The sequence below is a fragment of the Mustelus asterias genome, chromosome 14 (genome assembly GCF_964213995.1).
Source record: "Mustelus asterias chromosome 14, sMusAst1.hap1.1, whole genome shotgun sequence".
In the NCBI taxonomy this organism is placed as follows: Eukaryota; Metazoa; Chordata; class Chondrichthyes; order Carcharhiniformes; family Triakidae; genus Mustelus; species Mustelus asterias.
Window position 1 is genome coordinate 20,752,468 of NC_135814.1, and position 10,176 is coordinate 20,762,643.

The following is a 10,176-nucleotide window of genomic DNA, read 5'->3' on the forward strand; positions in this document are numbered from 1 at the left end:
CTATCCTTACCTACAAAGGGGATAACCCAAGCAGCAAAAGAACCATTTGATCAAGAGGTTGTAAGCTCTGATCCTTGCTTAAAAATAAATCACTTGCCAACATATGAGGGGAAATATTATCAGGCAAGATTTTTCTCCCAACATCAGGATCAAATGTGGTCCTGAGCCCTCACTTTCTGAAAGCCAGACAAGGGGAGCTAATTTCCTGAAGGCAGCCTCCCAATAGTACGTCCGTCAGTCCTACCAAGGATGAATGGGCTCCCAATGCTGCCAGCCCAATCAGCAATCCAACAGCAGCGGTGTATCGGCAGCTTCACTGGGAAAGCACAAGCTTCCAGTTTTAAGACATTTACTGTAACAAGTAAACTAAAGTCAAGATTGCCAAACTTCACTTAGTAGGCAACTAATGTTCTAAACTACAGTGAAGACATCTCTTCATAGTGTTTTGACTGACTTGAAAACCCTACGCTTAATTTATATGCTATGGCATGTTCTCCACAAAAGAATCAGTTCAAAGTCAATTCCAGTTTCAATGGGTTCATCTCTCTTTTTGGCTAAATCATAACATCTCGCATCCATCAAAAAACATTCTCCTCGGGCTTCTGAGAATTTCCAAACTGATTTCCAACAGCAAGGCTCACTCCAGGGGTTCCTACTCCCAGTGGTTCCCAGGTGAATCTTCCAGTGACCTTAAACATCCACAGGTTCCTTCTGTTACCAAGAGGACACGTTTTCACTGGTATCTGCCTTGTAGTTCAGCTTGGTAACCTGGGTGGCATGATGGCACAGTGGTTAGTATTGCTGCCTCACGGCGCCAGAGACCCAGATTCGATTCCTGGATTGGGTCGCTGTCTGTGTGGAATCTGCACGTTCTCCCCATGTCTGTGGGGGTTTCCTCCGGGTGCTCCGGTTTCCTCCCACAGTCCAAAGATGTGCAGGTTAGGTGGATTGGCAATGCTAAATTGCCCCTTAGTGTCAGGGAGGCTAGTTAGGGTAAATGAATGGGGTATGGGTTTAGCGCCTGGGTGGGATTGTGATCAGTGCAGACTCAATGGGCCAAATGGCCTCCCTCGGCATTGTAGGATTCTATGATCTTTGAATATTCTATGAATTCACAGAGAGCAATTTTTACTCCAATGCTCACATCTGCTACTGCCCCTCTCTCTCTCTGAGTGTCCTGAGTTTTTTAATCAGACTGCCCAAATATCTGTAAGTTTGCACAAAAGCAAAGATCACTGCCTCAAAGTCCGCAAATCTACCTTTGGCAAAGCCAGATGGCCTTTGCTTTGTTTTCAGGTGCTAAACCTGGCATGTGGATTTTAATAACATTTGAACTGGGCCCCTTGTCCCCATGGTAACCAGGTCACATCCGTTTATCACCCAGCAGGACGAGCAGCAAGTCACATGTCCCTTTTTCAGTATAACATTCCACCATGAATTAAATAGACAGTTCAAAACGTAATCATCTTATAAAACCTTGCATTCATAACAATAGTGACTTTTTAAAGAATTGAAAAATAATTCTCCTCATTGAACTTTAAATGAATTTTTCTATCCCACTGAAAACCTCTTTATGTTATTAGGAAAATTTGCATTAAAAATTGAACGGATTCCACAACTGTATATTTCAGTGCTGGAAATTCATTAATGCTGGCTTGAAGGCTTTAAATTTGAACTTAATGTGCAAAAGACTTCTAAACAAACAAAATGCTGTCAATTTAGGCCTAGTTGCTTACTCTGATTTCAATTTGTTTTCTGTTAGCTTTCACTTTACAGATGCACCATAGAAAGCATCCTTCCTGGATGTATCGCAGCTTGATACGGCTCCTGCACTGACCCACACCGCAAGAAACCAATAGGGTCGTGAATGAAGTCCAGTCCATCATGCAAACCAGCCTCCCATCCATTGATTTTGTCTATGCTTCCCGCTGCCTCACAAAAGCAGCCAGCATAATCAGGTACCACACGCACCCTGGACACTCTTCCGTCTTCTTCCATCGGAAAAAAGATACAAAAGTCTGAGAAAATGTACCAACCGACTCAAGAACTGCTTCTCCCCTGCTGCCATCAGACTTTTGAATGGACCTACCATATATTGAGCTGATCTTTCGCTACACCCTAGCTATGACTGTAACACTACATTCTACACCCTCTGCTTTCCTTCTCCCCTTTGTACTCGGTGGCACAGTGGTTAGCATTACTACCTCACAGTGCCAGAGGACCCAAGTTCGATCCCTGACTTAGGTCACTGTCTGTGCAGAGTCTGTACATTCTCCCCATGTCTGCGCGGGCTTCCTCTGTGTGCTCCAGTTTCCTCCCACAGTCTGAGAAAAGTGCTGGTTATGTGCATTGGCCATGCTAAATTCTCCCTCAATGTATCCAAACATGTGCTGTAGTATGGTGACTAGTGGATTTTCACAGTAACTTCACTGCAGTGTTAATGTAAGCCTAACCTTGTGATCCTAATAAATAAACTTTTACTCCATGAACAGTATGTTTTGTCAGTATAGCACGCAAGATAAAACACTTTTCACTGTATCCCAATACATGTGACAATAATAAATCAAATCAAAACAAATCAACTTTCTGGGCAAACTAATGATCTTCTCAGGAAGTATCAGCAAAACCTGGCAGCAGCAATGTAGGTGTTAATTTTGATGAAACATGCCTGTAATGCTCTTTCACAAAGCTCCAGGCTATTTACAATTAAACTGATAAAAAAAGTTACCTATCAGCAACCAGAATAAAATAAAACCAATGAAGTAGATGCAAAAGATGTTAGTCAGCAAAACAAAAACTAACCAATCAAAGTGTTCCAAGTAATTTCTTCAGCGCTGTTGATTTCTAAGTCAGCCCAAAATAAATAATACTCACAACATAAAAGCAAATAATCGACGCCAAAGTGATTAAACTTTCTACAGAGTTGTCTGGCAAGGTTTTAAATCACTACAATAATATCTTCCTTCAGACCCTATACTGGAGGTTTACCACCGTCTGCTAGACTCCATTGTTTCAAAAAGGCGGTTACGGTGTAGTGGTATTATCACTGGACTAGTAATCCAGAGATCCAGGGTAATGCTCTGGGGACCTAGGTTCGAATCCCACCATGGCAGATGGTGAAATTTGAGTTCAGTAAATATCTGGAATTACAAGTCTAATAATGACCATGAAACCTTTGTGGTAAAAACCCATCTGGTTCACTAATGACCTTTCAAGAAGGAAATCTTCCATTCTTGTCTGGCCTACATGTGACTCCAGACCCACAGGGATGGGCAGTAAATGCTGGCCCAGCCAGTGACATCTACATCCCATGAACAAATATATAAAAAAATGCCACCCCCTTAAAATCAACCTATCATATTTGTTTCTTTCAGTTAAGGTTAATAAACACCTCTGTTAAAATAATGGGTGAAGGACTTTCATGCTGGTGTTTTCAACATCTGTATTTTCCAATATTTAATCAAGCTAGTTCCAGGGATTTGTCTGTGCTCCCTAAACTGTTAGATTTCCCCAATCGTTTACTATCCTTTGACTTTAAAAAAAACCTCTCATATAAATGTTTATCATTCATGAAATGTGTCATCCTCTTGTCATTCCTTTATTCGGGATAGTGATCTATGAACACTGTTGCACTGAAATTGAGGAATGTCTAATTCATTAACTCGCTTAGGCACCTGTGGGTACTGGCAGAGCGCTGGAAGGTGTTGAAGGTTAAACGCTGACCTCTGATGCAAGTGATAGGCATATTTACATTTCCTTCTATGCATTAGCAGTTAACCCCTGTAATACGATATCCGTCTTGCGGGAAGGGAGGCTGCCAATTCCCTCTCCAATCACTCGCTTTCAGAGGAATCACCAAACAATTCTTTTAATCAGCAGTTTCATATTTCACTAAATCACTAGCTTCACCCTGTTACTGACCATTATTGCTGAAAAATATGTGACCACCCATAAGGACGCACAGGAACATAAGAACATTCAAGTCAAGAAAAGGCCATTGAACCCAATTGGTTCAGCGCTCTAGTAAAAAAAAGTGCAGCTTTCCCACTATCTTATCTATCTGTATTCTGAATGTCCAAAGAATACTGTCTCTCCAGTCTTTGTGAATGGATTATTCCAGACTCATATTGTCACTCCTGAATGAACAGATATTTTAAATATTTTCCCTAGTATAGATTTATCCCCCACTGGGTCCATTAGAGGCAAATAACACAGACAAAAGAGTTGAACTCAAGAGATGAGGTGAGGGTGACTGCAATATTTATTCCTTAACAGACATCACCAAAACAGGTTATTACTACCCCTTGCCTGTTTTTGAGGGCTTGCTGTCTGTAAATTGGCTGCCACATTTTCCTACAATAGGGACGACACTTCAAAGTATTTAGTTGGCTGCAAAGGGCTTTGGAATCTTGGCATTGCATAAATGTAGGTTCTTTTATTGAGAGGTACATGTTGGTCAAAACATCAAGTGTTGCCCTCAACTCTTAAAATATCTTTACTATCCCACGATGCTGTTTTGGAAAATAGAGACTGGCGACATTTCTGGCTTTGTTCTGAAATATAAATATTTTGGCCAATTACTTTAAATGCTAAAGTCGTGATGAGTTGACAAGGATGAAACACTGATTTAAATTTAAGTTTAAGTTTATTTATTAGTGTCACAAGTAGGCTTATATTAACACTGCAATGAAGTTACTGTGAAAATCCCCTAGTCGCCACACTCTGGCGCCTGTTCGGGTACACTGAGGGAGAATTTAGCATGGTCAATGCACCTAACCAGCAGTAGTTCGGGTACACTGAGGGAGAATTTAGCATGGCCAATACATCTGAGTCACACGTCATTTGGACAACATACAATCTCTATTCAGGAGCTGAAGCCAGCACTAGGAGTTGCTGGGCAAAGGCTTGTTAAAACAATTGGCACTTTTAATGCCCACTGGGCCCATTAAAGAGCCTGCATGGCATTTGGCTGGATAGTACATCAATAAACGCCCTTTCCTATCAGCGACTATGGTGTTGGTGTCAATCTCAAGTGTTACTGGAAAGGCTAGTGACTATCTTGTGGTCACTGCTGCTGGAGATCTAAAATGGGACAATTTCTAGGACACTTTGTCAAGACTTCTGCAACAGTCGATCGACATCTATTCTGGAAATTCTCTGAGGACTTCACCTAAACAGAGTGAGTGATGTGCTATTCTGCCTGGCCATCATACAGGAGTAATCAGAAGAAAGATTTTAATGGTACATTAATCACACTGTTAGGCTACATGGGTGAATGGCTTTGTTTAATTAAGCACTTTGAGTACATATAAATAGGGGACTCATCCAGTGCAGAGGGGAGCGGCAAGGGAGGAGGAATTCCGAGTCAGCCTGCTCCTGAGCCTGGCCAACTTGGCCATTAACAGGTCCAGGCAACGGGCGGTTGAGTGGGGTCAGCTGCCCTGACTATCTGCCCTCTAACGTGGCTACACTCAGCCAGGTGGCCTTGGAGAGGGAGCATGCAGAGTCCACTGGTATGCTTCAGGCTTTTTGTGACTGGTGGGTGTCATGGGGGCTCAGGGGGCATCATCATCCCCAGTAATGACATTTTGGTTTAGTTCATTAAGTTTCCTTTTGACATTTTATTTCAGTTAAAGTTCTCCATCTGGGGTTTTCATCCCCCCCCCCCCCCCCCCCCCCCCCCCCCCACCGCCCCCCCCCCCCCCTCACTTCTGTACTTATTGATATTTTTAGTTTATTAAAAAGAGAACAAATGGGGCCTGTTGGGACACTGGGTAAGTGGGACAAGAGCTGTGAGACTGAAGAAAGTCAACAAATTCTCTCAATAAAGAAAACCGCTGTGTTTTGGTTTTAACTTCACCAACTGGCCTGGATCGATTAGCAAAAGGGAATGGCTGTCAATGGGCATTTTTCTCATTCAAATATTCATCCACTTCCCTCTGAAAGGATAGGATCGAATCTGTATCAACCATTCTAACCAGTCGTTGCTTAAAGAAGTTTTTCCCTGATATTCCATGATTATATAAGGAAAAAAGGGAATTTTTAGCTGTATACGCTTCCTGTCAACATTTTCTGTTAAAAGTCCAGTGCTCACATTCAGATTAGAGCTTTTTTATGCAATTTTAAATGTCCAAATTTCACTATCAATGTAAAACAATGGCGTGCTGCCAACCTGGAAGAAAACTGCCCATAAATGTCTAGCAAGCTCTGTGATCAGTTGAAGCAGAGATCCAGTGAGGAATTTTCCAGCCACGCTCGCCCCAAGGCTGGAAAATCCCTGCCAAGGTCAACGGAACTTTGCATGTTCCGTGTCCCACCCGATACGATTCCCGTGGCAGGCAGGTATCCAGGTATCCATAATGTTGCTAGGCGGCATGGTGGCACAGTGGTTAGCACTGCTACCTCACAGCGCCAGGGACCCAGGTTCAATTCCCGGCTTGGGTGCGAGTTTGCACATTCTCCCCGTGTTTTGCATGGGTTTCCTCCGGGTGCCCCGGTTTCCTCCCGCTGTCCAAAGATGTGTGAGTTTGGGGGATTGGCCATGATAAATTGTCCATTAGTGTCAGGGGGATTAGCAGGGTAAATATATGGGGTTGCGGGGATAGGGCCTGGGTGGGATCGTTGTCGGTGCAGGCTCGATGGGCCAAATGGCCTCCTTCTACATTAGCCATTCTACAATGGCTAAGCAGCCATTCACAGTGAGGAATTCTCACAGACAACAAACCATAAAGTGTAAACCACAGATTATACTTCAGTTTCTGATCATTTTACAGAGAACAAAGTAACAATTTCTACACACTTACACACACATAAAGGATTTAGGTAGAAGCTGAAATGTGACAAACAAACTTTTAGTGCTTATTATTTATTCCCATTCGTTTAAAAATATGTGGTATTTTTTATCATAATACAGAATTTGACATTTCAGAAAACTGAAATAAGTAGTTCAGGGCCAAATGTTAAACATTAAACACCTCAAGCAACAAAAATATAATGTTTTCAATATTTTCCACAGGGAGACTAATGGCCTGAGAGTGGAAGTTCACATCAATTCCAGTGTTTCCAAGTGTGAGGACTTAAGAGCGGCACGGTGGCACAGTGGTTAGCATTGTTGCCTCACAGCGCCAGGAACCTGGGTTCAATTCCAGCCTTGGGTGACTGCGTGGAGTCTGCACGTTCTCCCCGTGTCTGCATGGGTTTCCTCCGGATGCTCCGCTTTCCTCCCACAGTCCAAATATGTGCAGGTTAGGTTGATTGATCATGATAAATTGCCCCTTGGTGTCAGGGAGATTAGGCGTGTAAATAAGTGGGGTCACGGGACTGCTGTCACTGCAGGGTGGGATTGTTGTCAGTGCAGGCTCGATGGGCCAAATGGCCTCCTTCTGCACTGTAGATTCTATGAGTACACCCCTGTGACAGAGCAAGCAATCACTGACAGCAACATCTGGTTTTCCAGTTTGAAACGTGCAGAGGTGGTTGTCAGTTTTAATAATGGCAAATTTTCCACCCAGCACCAGACCTGAGATGAGAAAATCAAAAGAAATTGAACACCTCTTGGCATCTACGCATCTCAATCTCTGGATTGCATCATCAATTTACAGAAGTCGCAACACAGTTCAAAAAAGAAAGTAACTCCAGTTTAAAACAAAGGTAAATAAAACTTTCAAATCTAGAGTTTATTGAATATACATATAACTGTTTTCATAGTTTATTTATTAGTGTCACAGTTAACACAGCTCACTAGTTACTGTGAGAATCTCTTAGTCGCCACACTCCAGCACCTGTTCGAGTACACCGAAGGAGAATTTAGCATGGCCAATGCAACTAACCAGCACGTCGTTCGGACTATGGGAAGAAACTGGAGGAAACCCACGCAGACACGGGGAGAACATGCAGACTCCGCTCAGACAGTGACCCAAGCCGGGAATCGAACCTGGGTCCCTGGCGCTGTGAGGCAGCAGTGCCAACCACTGTGCCACCGAACAAGGGATATATGCTGCACTGGTGTTGCAGGTTTATTGCAATTTCTTGCATGTTTCACCAGCATTAAAAAATGCCTTAAAATTCAAACAGAGAACTGCAAAATTCAGTACCGTTTATTTTCATATTCTGTTAATAGTCTCCGCTAATGGGGAGCTGGTGGCCTGGACCCCACTGGAGTGAAGGGACGCATTTGACACCCCCCCCCAGGAAGTCAGGAGTAAGGATGGAGTGCTCCCTGTGTATTGCCAGCTTGTCAGTGCCAGCCTGGCCCCCTGACATTGCCCAAGGGAAAAAGTGGTAATGCACAGGAGCACTTTGGCACTGCCAAGGGGGAAGAGCCTAATTGGGAGGGGGGGGGGGCTGGGAATGGGGACTCCAGGACGATCAATGGGGGTGGGCGGTCCTGCTACAACTCTGTCTGGGAGGCCAGCGATTGGGGGGTGTGGGGGTTCACACAGCCAACGATGCGGGGGTCGCAGGGCTGGCCAGTGATCAAGTTGGCCAACGATCGGCAAATCAACAGTGCAGGCTACTGCGCTTGCACTGATCTCGACGCTGACAGATCAGTGTATGCGCAGTAGCCCGCTAAGCACTATGCTGCCGGCCTCTCCAGCGGGAATAGGCCCACCCCCTGATTTTCAGCGAGATTCGCGCTAGGACGCTCTGTCATGCACAGAGTTGTGGGAGATTCATTTTGAAAATCCCGCTGAAAAAACCAGCAGGATTTACTCCAGTTTTTATGCGATCTCGGCACTCAGAACGTTTTTGAGAGAATCACGGCCTTTATTTTTTACCTTTTCGTCCAAGCTGAAAGCACAACGGTAGAAGGTAAAATGCAATGCGAACTCTGACCACAATGGAATCCTGACTGTTCCAGGAACTCAAACTTTCATGAGAAACTCCTTCAACGACTGACAAAAGCTAAATTCCAAAGTCAATATACAAAGAGCCTTGGAAGAGTTCTTGAAGGCGAAGTCTTCACAACATTGAGAGAGCAGTATTTGTACTTCCCCTCATGGCAGTGAACGGGATTGATGAACCACATCTGGTTCATGATAGATTGGTGTTCGGGGGCATAATATATTCTTGGCAGACAGTTGCAGTATTAGCTTGTCGCTTTATTTCATTAAGCTTCATTTTGTTTTATATCAACGTAAGCACCTGAGATGTTTCCGCGTAGCCTTCGGCCTCATTCATGTCTGGTCCAATCTGACATCTGCTAATAGATATCAGTTGCAAATTTTTATGCCTAAGGTGTCAGCCCAAAGTTTGGCATATTTCCTTTTGTGTCAAAGATTCAAAATAATCTTGATTTTTGCTGAAAGAATCAATCCACCAGGGGTTATTTTGAATTCCTCTGGGTCAGCAACTGCAGTTCTTCATGATTGTTTTGTGTTTTATCGTCAGCTACAGATATATGGAGAGGTTTTGTGTTAACATTTTTGTAGCCTGACAGGAACCATTGATTCTTTCTCACTGAATCTTATGCTGCAGGTGGAACAGATAACATCAGTGTTTTAAAGCCAATGTTTGTACAATATTCAATATAATTCCAAGGCTCTCCTCGTATTATCATAGAATTCCTACAGTGCAGAAGGAGACCCTTCCGCCCATCGAGCCTGCACCAACAACAATCCCACCCAGGCTCTATCCCCCTAACCCTATATTTTTACCCTGCTAATACGCCAGACACTAAGGGGCAATTTAGAATGGCCAATCCACCTAACCTGCACATCTTTGGAGTGTGGGAGGAAACCGGAGCACCCGGAGGAAACCCACACAGACATGTGGAGAATGTGCATACTCCACACAGACAGTCACCCAATGTTGAAATTAAACTGGGTCCCTGGCACAGTGAGGCAGCAGTGCTAACCACTGTGCCACCGTGCCGCCCACTGTGCCACCATGCACCATATAGTGCTATATTTCTTAACTTCCTGCGGAAAGGTTGCCCTTCACCTCAATTTTCTTCTCTCCTGATTTGAAGTTGCTGGCATCAGCTGCATGAGTCCCAGTAGCACTGTGTCATTTTCCCAAATGCCTAATTTTACTTGTGAGCCCTAACAGTGAGCATCAGGGGACTATTTGGAAATCTCCAAGATTGGATTAAGGGGGATAGTATAAGAGGAGACAGAAAGCAAATGTTGAATATGTTTTAATCTGAAATGTTAGAATCTCCAACTACAATTAAAA